The sequence below is a fragment of the Xenopus laevis genome, chromosome 6S (genome assembly GCF_017654675.1).
Source record: "Xenopus laevis strain J_2021 chromosome 6S, Xenopus_laevis_v10.1, whole genome shotgun sequence".
Classification (NCBI taxonomy): Eukaryota; Metazoa; Chordata; class Amphibia; order Anura; family Pipidae; genus Xenopus; species Xenopus laevis.
The window spans coordinates 130783707-130795515 of NC_054382.1; positions in this window are offsets into that span (position 1 = coordinate 130783707).

The window sequence follows — 11809 nt, forward strand, 5'->3', positions numbered from 1 at the left end:
AATAATCATCTGCTTTGAGGCCACTGGGAGCAACATCCAAGGGGTTGTGGAGCAACATGTTACTGATGAGGCACTAGTTGGAGATCACTGCTCTAGTTATAGAAATATATCAATTGCAATGATCTTTCTTGTGTTACTAATGAGCCTGTAAATACATTTAGTCACTCACGTCTTACTACAAGTGGAGGCCTGTTAACTAGGGGAAGTCTCCTCCTGGGATCATTTATCATTGATATCACAAAGGTTGCCATGTAAATCAAAAAAACATATAAATTCATTTTAACTGATGTAGTCAGAGCTCCATATATATGATGTGTGAGTACATCTATATCTATAAAGTAAACCAGTGACCATGGTTGGCCATTCGGGTAGTGCTGTTCTGATTATACAGTATAAATATAATTGGAGTCATTTTATATTTGGAGAAGAGATCACATTTAGGGTAATGGAAATGTAAAAAAGATTTCATTTTTGCAGGTTTTTTGGCTCCAGGCTATGGGAGACCTTAATGACATGTAGCTAAGCATGTATGAAGGCATTGCTTTTGGCCTTCTCAGGAGAAGCTTCTTGCTTTCCATAAAGTGGCCTCGTAGCACTGGATAACCTTGACTTCCGAGATCTCATATAAATTCCTATTTCACAGCCCTCGACAAACTGACTATTAAATTTGGGTAAATTATCTCCCACCACGTTCCGTCTACCGAGGGAGGCAATCTAATCCGAAATGTTTATAATCACAAAATGATCTAATTGCGGCTATAAAGGTTGTGTTATGCCGTCTTAATTATGCAGGTTATTAAAACCTCAAACAAATGGAAAGCATTTTACTACCCACTATCCAAGTGAGGAACAAATGTTTGAGGCCATTTTATTTCTGCTGCAATGATTTTCCTCTTTAGTTTGTACATGACACTGTAGGAGTGAGAAGACTTTCTGATTGTTGTGTTCTTTGTGAGTGAATTATTTGTGCCTAATTTTTTTTTGTTTCTGCAAAAAAAAATGAATTCTGGTTATTTCAGTGGTATTGGCACCCTGCTGTCTGATAAGTATCAGTTATTTCTATTCTGTAGACCAGTGATCCCCAACCAGTAGCTCACAAGTAACATGTTGCTCCCCAAACCCTTGGATGTTGCTCCCAGTGGCCTTAAAGCAGGAGCTTATTTTTGAATTCCAGTTGTATAAAAACCAAATGTACTGCCAAACAGAGTCTCCTGTAGGCTACCAGCCCATATAGGGGCTACCAATACCAGATATGTATAGTTTTAGGGAGATTTAGGACTTCTGTACCTCAAAAACTCCCGGCAGTATATTACCGAATTTTGAAAGCATTAAGGCAGAAAACGGCATGCTTTAGATTCCAAGGCAAAAAATCCTGAAACCGTAGGTTTACCCCAGAAAACCATACATTTTTGAAAAGTACACATTCTGCCGATTACAAAATGGGTAACTATGTCTCTCTACTCCCAACTACCAAACATAAAAGCTTGTCTGAACATAGCGGTTTTTCATAAAAAAATTCAAAATTCTGAAAAATCATTTCAAAGGTTTTATTTTGCTGCTCCGCATATCCCAAACTATATTAGGTACCAAGAAAAAGCACCTGAAATATGATTGCCAGGGGTCCACTGAACAGTTTGATACCCATTATGCATAGGTTTACCAAAGTATCTGGCATTTAGAGACACCAATATGAAGTTAGCACATCCAAATTGTTCAGGACTTTACTTCAGCTACTGAGAAATCAACACATTGACTGCATTTTTGTGGGGTAAAAACACAGAAATATATGTTTACCCCCCAAACCCATACATTTTTGGAAAGTACACATTCTACAGAATCTAAAATGGGTACCCATGCCTTATTGCTCCAAACTACTGAGTCGCAAGGCTTTTCCCAAAGTTGTCGGGTTTTGGTGAAATATCTGAAAATTGCCTCAAAGCTTCAACTTCCCAGCACCATATCACCCATGTGTCATTACGTACTAAGAAAAAGCACCCTAAATATGATTGCCAGGGTTCCTCTGAACATTTTGGTGGCCATTGTTCATAAGTTTACCAAAGTATCTGGCATTTAGAGGCCCCAAAATGAAGTTAGCGCATACAAACAGTCCCGTGGGTAACTTCAGCTAATGAAAAATCAACACATTGACTGCATTTTTGTGGGGTAAAAACACAGAAATATATGTTTACCCCCCAAAACCCATATATTTTTGGAAAGTACACATTCTACAGAATCTAAAATGGGTACCCATGCCTTTCTGCTCCAAACTACTGAGTCGCAAGGCTTTCCCACAATTGTCGGTTTTGGTGAAATATCTGAAAATTGCCTCAAAGCTTCAAATTCCCAGCACCATATCACCCATGTGTCATTACGTACTAAGAAAAAGCACCCTAAATATGATTGCCAGGGTTCCTCTGAACATTTTGGTGGCCATTGTTCATAAGTTTACCAAAGTATCTGGCATTTAGAGGCCCCAAAATGAAGTTAGCGCATACAAACAGTCCCGTGGGTAACTTCAGCTAATGAAAAATCAACACATTGACTGCATTTTTGTGGGGTAAAAACACAGAAATATATGTTTACCCCCCAACCCCATATATTTTTGGAAAGTACACATTCTACAGAATCTAAAATGGGTACCCATGCCTTTCTGCTCCAAACTACTGAGTCGCAAGGCTTTGCCAAATTTGGCGGTTTGGGTGAAATATCTGGAAATTGCCTCAAAGCTTCAACTTTCCAGCATCGTATTGTCCATGTATCATTACCAGCATAAACCATCCTAAAAATAAACATAGGGGTCTACTAAACAGTTTGATGCCCAATGTGCATAGATATACCAAACTATGTGGCGCACAGAGACCCCCAAATGACAACATGTATAGACATTTTCACCGCTGACGCACTGGCTGCTGCAATATAACCACCCGGTGTGTGTATTATGCGACATTAGACCACCTAACAGTACAGAGACCCCAGAAAACCATATATTTTCAGAAAGTACACATTCTGACGAATCCAATATGGGTAAATAAGTGTTTCTACTGCAAACTGCCAAACTGCAAAGCAATGCTGAACATAACGGTTTTTATCAAATTTCTGAAAATTGTCACAAAGCTTGAATTTTACCCCATTATATGCCCCACATTTCGTAACTTATCAGCATTAAACATCCTAAATATGAACGCCAGGGGTCAACTGAACACTTTGATGCCCAATATGCATAGATATACCAAACTATGTGGCGCACAGAGACCCCCAAATGACAATAGTGTATATACATTTTCACGGCTGACGCGCGCTGGCTGCTGCAATATAAGCACCTGGTGTGTGTAATATGCGACATTAGACCCCCCTAACAGTACAGAGACCCCAGAAAACCATATATTTTCAGAAAGTACACATTCTGACGAATCCAATATGGGTAAATATGTGTTTCTACTGCAAACTGCCAAACTGCAAAGTAATGCTGAACATAACGGTTTTTATCAAATTTCTGAAAATCGTCAGAAAGATTGAATTTTACGCCATTATATGCCCCACATTTCGTAACGTATCAGCATAAAACATCCTAAATATGAACGCCAAGGGTCAACTGAACACTTTGATGCCCAATATGCATAGATATACCAAACTATGTGGCGCACAGAGACCCCCAAATGACAATAGTGTAAATACATTTTCACGGCTGACGCGCGCTGGCTGCTGCAATATAAGCACCTGGTGTGTGTAATATGCGACATTAGACCCCCCTAACAGTACAGAGACCCCAGAAAACCATATATTTTCAGAAAGTACACATTCTGACGAATCCAATATGGGTAAATATGTGTTTCTACTGCAAACTGCCAAACTGCAAAGTAATGCTGAACATAACGGTTTTTATCAAATTTCTGAAAATCGTCAGAAAGATTGAATTTTACGCCATTATATGCCCCACATTTCGTAACGTATCAGCATAAAACATCCTAAATATGAACGCCAAGGGTCTACTGAACACTTTGATGCCCAATATGCATAGATATACCAAACTATGTGGCGCACAGAGACCACCAAATGACAATAGTGTATATACATTTTCACGGCTGACGCGCTGGCTGCTGCAATATAAGCACCTGGTGTGTGTATTATGCGACATTAGACCCCCCTAACAGTACAGAGACCCCAGAAAACCATATATTTTCAGAAAGTACACATTCTGACGAATCCAATATGGGTAAATATGTGTTTCTACTGCAAACTGCCAAACTGCAAAGCAATGCTGAACATAACGGTTTTTATCAAATTTCTGAAAATTGGCAGAAAGCTTGACTTTTACCCCATTATATGCCCCACATTTCGTAACGTATCAGCATAAAACATCCTAAATATGAACACCTGGTGTCTACTGAACACTTTGATGCCCAATATGTATAGATATACCAAACTATGTGGTGCACAGAGACCCCCAAATGGATATATAGTATATAAAATTTACAAGGCAAAACAAAATAAGGCAGTAAAGAGTGAAATGCAAAAAAATCCAATAAAACCACAAAAATCAATGTTTTTTTTTCCAGACTAGTGTTATCGGCTGTCAGAATCACAGTTTGAATATTTTAGCTGGGCCAAACAGGTTATATGGCTAGAAACAAGTGAACACAACATATGCAGAGCTGAAAATGCAATAAAATGGCTAAAAATTCAATAAAATGGCTAAAAATGCACCAAAATACCCAAAATTGCAATATAATCACCGAAATAACATACAAAAGGTATTGCACAGTACGGTTAGCGAATATGCTATTCGTAATGGCAATAAAACATTTTTTTCAGCCAAAAAAAGAGACGATGCGATAAGAAAAAAAAAAAAAGCCACAATGCCATGTATGTGCGTGTGTACAAATGGTAAATTACATGTTATGTGCGCGTGTGTGCGTGTGCACATGTGTGTAAGTGCAGTGAGTGTAAGTGACCCCCCCAATCCCCAAAAATGTATGTGTAAGTGTGAATCTAAGTGTGTATTACTGTAATAAGTGTGTGTTGGTGTGTTTGTGTGTGTAATTGTTGCACTAACCTGAAAAAATCGCTGGAGACTGTTGCAGGCGATCAGGAAGAGCCCCTGGAAGACATCTGCCTCGTGGTTCCTGTCTGTGTGGTGTGGGGGCGGAGATCGACGATCCGGTGCAGGCTGCAGCAGCAGGACACGTAAGTAACACGTGCCTGCTGCTGTTTTTGGGCCCCTGGGCGATCGCGCCCCAGGAGCCACTCGATCCCCTGCTCTGCTCAATGTCCGTTGAACGCTGTTTTTTCACTAAGGGCTAAATCCTCCCCAGCCAGCAATCAGGCTTTTTCAACGGACATTGATTACAGGTAATGCTAAAATGCACATAAAATATAAAACAAGTTAGGGACCGCCATTCGGGGTTTACCTTGACGTGGTATGGTGGCTTATCAATTTTATGATCATAACTTTGTAACAAAATAACCCCTGTTTTGGGTACATATGCAATAGCATTTATTATACTTATATATATAACTTTAAAGCCTTTAGAGTGCTCCCACAACCCCCTGTTTTGATATTGTATATATATATATATATATATATGATCTATATAAATTCACTATGCGCCGAAGCGCCGAACGCTAGTGTCAATTCGCTAGCATTGGCCATTTTCGTTACTTCGCAAATTTACTAACGGACGCTGGCGTAACTTCGCTAGTGTAACTTCGCACCCTTACGCCTGGGGAATTTGTGCAATGGACGTAACTATGCAAATTCACTAACTTGCACAGTGTACTGAACGCTACCTTTTACGCCAGACTTACTTCGCCACCTCAGACCAGGCGAAGTGCAATAGAGTAGATAGGGATTTCTTCAAAAAAAGTTAAAATTTTTTCTAAGTCCCAAAAAACGCTGGCGTGTTTTCTATATTATGGGTGATAGGCTGAAAAAGATCTAAACATTTTTTGGGGCTCCCCTCCTTCCCCCCTACATTTCCTAACTCATGGCAACTTACCTATACAGTGGGCACATGTGTAGGGCAAAATAACAATTTTATTTGATGTTTTGAAGGTTTCCCAGGCATTTGTAGTGCTGCTACATATTCCTCCATTGAAATTTGGCGCCATATGCAAATTAACCATCGCTAGCGTAACTTCGATTCGCATAGCGAATCAACGCTAGCGCAACTTCGCAACCTTACGCTACCCCTGAGCGCAACTTCGGATTTTAGTGAATTTGCGAAGTGCTGGCGAAACTACGCCTGGCGAAGTGTGGCGAAGTTACGCCTGGCGCAACTACGAATCTTAGTGAATTTGCCCCTAAGGCTTTTGGTGTGATTGGGATGCACAGTTATAATTTGTATATACACAAATCTTCAAACTGGCACAGCCTTAACAAATCTTCACCCTTTTATTTTTGATACATTGTATAAAAGTCCAACGTTTCAGTCCTCATGGGTACCTTACCCATCCATGAGATGCTTTAGCCTTGAAAAAGGTCCTAATGAGGAGCGAAATGTATGAATATATATATATATATATATATATATATATATATATATATATATATATATATATATATATATATATATATATACATATTGCACCTGATTTATTTATAGTGGGAAATTATTTACATACAGTGGAGTAGGCAGTTAATTTATCCTGTTCTATTCCAGCAAGGCCAGAGCAATTCTTTAATTAAGTTTAGGTATTGTGACAAATTCCAGGGTTTCCGAGCTCTACACTGACCAGCCTTCTCCCACGTGCCCTTTCCACTAATAATAAGCAACGTGTGAGTTGAGCCACCAGCGCCGCTGCTCCCGGTTATTTCTCAGTTCCTCGGTTTAATTAAAATGGGATTGATCGCTACAAAACAACAAGAGCCGCCTCGGAAATTCATTTTCTTTGGAGATAGAACGTTTTCAACGGAGAACTTTTCGCAGGGCCATTCTTTTCAGAGCAATGTGGACAGAGAGAAGAAAAGTTAATTATCGAACAAAATTTGTTATTATTATGTGTAGGAAAGCCTTACTTTGAGCTTTATATGGAGCAATTCTATGGAAACAGATTGTCAGATAACCCAAAGAAGACACTCAGATGAGTGGCGAACAGTGTTGGGCTGAGACAAGGGGCCACCAGAGAACATGGAGACCTCTAGGCAGAGTAAGGAAGGGAAAGTTCACTAGACTGGGGCCCATAAAGACATTGGTCCAACAGAGATCCTCTGGTAATCTGGCAGGCTGGTCTGTGACTAGCTAAAATGTTACATTTTTCACCAGGCATGGATTCCTGGCAAAATGATGCATTTCAACTAGGGATGTAGCGAACGTCGGAAAAAAAGTTCGCGAACATATTCGCGAACTTGCGTCAAAAATGCGGACGGTTCGCGAACGTCGCGAACCCCATAGACTTCAATGGGAAGGCGAATTTTAAAAGCTAGAAAAGACATTTCTGGCCAGAAAAATGATTTTAAAGTTGTTTAAAGGGTGCAACGACCTGGACAGTGGCATGCCAGAGGGGGATCAAGGGCAAAAATGTATCTGAAAAATCCATTGTTGACACAGCGCTGCGTTTTGTGTTGTAAAGGGCAGAAATCACACTACATTCCTAAACCTGTGTAATAAACTGCTTCAAAACGTCCGGCGTCTACATGCCAATCAAGTCTTGTAAAGGTTACAGCCTGTTCACACGCAAAGACGAAACGCGGCGCTTACTGCAACGCAAAAAAACGCAAAGAGCTTTAATGAATGATACCGTCAAGTGAGCAAATAATAGTTGTTAATTACTAGTTGAGCTTGTCACCTCCAGGATGTTCGTCCTGTTGGTGGCAATATTTCTGTAGTGGTGTGTTTAGCAGTCACCGTGCTTGTGCGCACGTGCACGGTCAGGCAGAGGTAATTCAATGTACAGTGAAGTGAACCAAAAAACACTGATTCTGCAGTGTGGGCCCAGTTTTGGTCTACTTTATTGATCACCTGCGGTGACCATAAAAGATGCGATTTTGCCACTGTTGCAGAACCCTGTAAAATTAAGCATGTGTACTTTCCTGAAAAATTATGTTTTTTTGTCGCAGCCACTGAAGCACAGAGGCCAGAAAAAATATGCCATCTAAATGCTGAAAATATTCATTTTTTTTGTCGCAGCCACTGCAGCACAGAGGCCAGAAAAAATATGCCATATAAATGCTGAAAATATGAAGAAATTTTGTCGCAGCCACTGAAGCACAGAGGCCAGAAAAAATATGCCATATAAATGCTGAAAATATATAGAAATTTTGTCGCAGCCACTGAAGCACAGAGGCCAGAAAAAATATGCCATCTAAATGCTGAAAATATTCATTTTTTTGGTTGCAGCCACTGAAGCACAGAGGCCAGAAAAACTCAGGATTTACCTGGATTCAAATGAAACCAGTAGGGTTTGCACCCTAGTTTGTAACGGTGGCGGAGGGAGAAGGACGCTAAAGGACAGCTGTGTGTGGAGTCATGCGGCGTGCAGAGAAGGACAGCTGCATGGGGAGTCAGAACAAGTCTTCCGGCGTGCAGTAACCCTCCGAGATCCATGCCTCGTTCATTTTAATAAAGGTCAGGTAATCCACACTTTTGTGACCTAGGCGAGTTCTCTTGTCAGTTACAATCCCTCCTGCTGCACTGAAGGTCCTTTCTGAGAGGACACTTGAGGCGGGCAAGACAAGAGGTTCATGGCAAATTGTGACAGCTCTGGCCACAGATCAAGCCTGCGCACCCAGTAGTCCAGGGGTTCATCGCTCCTCAGAGTGTCGATATCTGCAGTTAATGCCAGGTAGTCCGCTACCTGCCGGTCGAGGCGTTCTTTGAGGGTGGATCCAGAAGGGTTGTGGCGCTGCCTTGGACAGAAAAACATTTGCATGTCTGACGTTACAGAGTGGCCAAAGTGCATTGTCCTTGCAGGTGCGCTCGTGGCAGGATTACTGGCACCTCTGCCCCTGGAATGTTGATGAGTTCCTGAAGTGACATCACCCTTAAAAGCATTGTACAACATGTTTTGCAGGCTGGTTTGTAAATGCAGCATCCTTTCAGACTTGTGGTATGTTGGTAACATTTCTGCCACTTTATGCTTGTACCGAGGGTCTAGTAGCGTTGCGACCCAGTACAGGTCCTTCTCCTTAAGCCTCTTGATACGGGGGTCCTTCAACAGGCATGACAGCATGAAAGACCCCATTCTCACAAGGTTGGATGCAGAGGTATCCATCTCCGCTTCCTCGTTATCAAGGACTACATCATCCACGGTCTCCTTCCCCCAGCCACGTACAAGATCAGGGGTCCCCAAAAGGTCACCACCAGCCCCCTGGGAAGCCTGCTCCTGTTGGTCCTCCTCCTCCACAAAGCCACCTTCCTCCTCTGACTCCACTTCTGACACCTCTCCCTGCATTGCAGCAGGTGCCTGGGCTCGTTCTGGTGATTCCGCCAGAAATCGTGCGCTTCCTGCTCCTCGTCACGCTGGTCTACAGCCTCATCTGTCACTCGTCGCACGGCACGATCCAGGAAGAAAGCGAAGGGTATTAGGTCTCTGATGGTGCCTTCGGTGCGACTGACCATGTTTGTAACCTCTTCAAAAGGGCGCATGAGCCTGCAGGCATCGCGCATAAGCACCCAGTAACGGGGGAAAAAAATCCCCAGCTCTGCAGATCCAGTCCTACCACCCAGTTCAAACAGGTATTCGTTGACGGCTCTTTGTTGTTGCAGCAGACGTTCCAACATGAGGAGCGTTGAATTCCAGCGAGTCTGGCTGTCGCAAATTAAACGCCTGACTGGCATGTTGTAGCGCTGCTGAATGTCAGCAAGGCGTGCCATGGCTGTGTAAGAACGTCTGAAATGGGCCGACACCTTCCTGGACTGCCTGAGAACGTCCTGGAATCCTGGGTACTTCGAGACAAAACGTTGGACTATTAAATTCAGAACATGTGCCATGCAGGGCACATGTGTTAAATTGCCCAGTCTCAGTGCTGCCAACAGATTGCTTCCGTTGTCACACACCACTTTTCCGATCTTCAGTTGGTGTGGGGTCAGCCACCGATTGGCCTGTGACTGCAGAGATGACAGGAGTACAGATCCGGTATGGTTTCTGCTTTCCAGGCACGTCATCCCCAAGACAGCATGACAACGGCGTACCTGGCACGTCGAATAGCCTAGGGGGAGCTGGGGGTGCACAGGTGTGGAGGAGGAGGACCCAGCAGCAGAGGAGGAAGAAGAGGAAGAAGACGAGGTAGAGAGCGAAGGAAGAGTAGAGGTGGTGGCAGAACCACGTGCAATCCGTGGCGGTGACACCAACTCCACTGTTGTTGTTGAGCCACACATTCCCTGCTTCCCAGCCATTACCAAGTTCACCCAGTGGGCAGTGTAGGTGACATACCTGCCCTGACCATGCTTGGAGGACCATGCGTCAGTAGTCATATGGACCTTTGGCCCAACACTAAGTGACAGAGATGCGGTGACTTGGCTCTGCACATGGTGGTACAGGTGTGGTATTCCCTTTTTTGAAAAAAAATTGCGGCTGGGTACCTTCCACTGCGGTGTCCCAATTGCTACAAATTTGCGGAAGGCCTCAGAGTCCACCAGCTGGTATGGTAAAAGCTGGCGGGCTAAGAGTGCAGACAAGCCAGCTGTCAGACGCCGGGCAAGGGGGTGACTCGCAGATAGGGATGTAGCGAACTGTTCGCCGGCGAACTAGTTCGCGCGAACTTCGACTGTTCGCGTCCGCCGCAAGTTCGCGAACGTCGCGCGACGTTCGCCAATAGGCGTTCGCGTCAAAATCGGTCGCCCATTCGACCATTCGATCGCTAAAATCGAACGATTTTCGTTCGATTCGAACGAAAATCGTTCGATCGAACGATTAAAATCCTTCGATCGTTCGAATCGAACGATTTTCGGATGATCGAAGTTCGGCATGCGAACAGTCTTGCGCGAACACAGTTCGCAAATTTTGCCGGTGTTCGCGAACGGCGTTCGCGAACACATCGGCGGCGGTTCGCTACATCCCTACTCGCAGACATTGGCTTCTTACGCTCAAACATGGCCCTCACAGAAACTTGGCTGGGGGCAGATGACTGGGAATGGGAACTGGTGGTCAAGGTGGAAGGCGGAGTGGAGGGTGGTTCAGACGGGTCAAGGACAGCAGAGGTAGAGCAGTAAGATGCTGGACCAGAAGGAGGGTGGCTTTTAGTTTGTCTGTTGCCTTTGAGGTGTTGCTCCCAAAGTGCTTTGTGCTTGCCGTTCATGTGCCTTCGCATAGAAGTTGTACCTATGTGGCTGATGGGCTTCCCAAGACTCAGTTTCTGACTGCACTCATTGCAAATTACAACGCTTTTGTCAGAGAACATGCCACACTGCTGGCCTTTAACTCAATCTGCGGTAACACTAGAAGTTCGGCGGCGTTGGCGGCAATGGCGGGTGCTTTGGCCGGCTGACCACAGGTGCCGATACAATGTTCCTCCCTGCTTCTTCTAAGTCTTATTCTCCTCCTGCCTCTCTGACTCTCCGTCTCTCCATCTGAACTATCCTCCTCTTGCTCTCTTCTACTGGGCACCCACAAAACATCAATCTCCTCATCATCATTCTCCTCAGATGCATCAATTTCTTCTAACAGCTCACAGAAGGAATCAGCAGCGGGGACCTCCTCATCACTCATTATGTCCATCTCTGTTGTGTTCTCTGCCAGAATTAAATCTGGTGTAACGTCCTCATCTCCTTCATCTTCTTCTGCCAATAATGGTTGCGCATCACTCAGCTCAAGAAACTCATGTGAAAATAACTCCTCTGACTCCAGTGAAGAAGGGGCGCCGGTGGTGGAG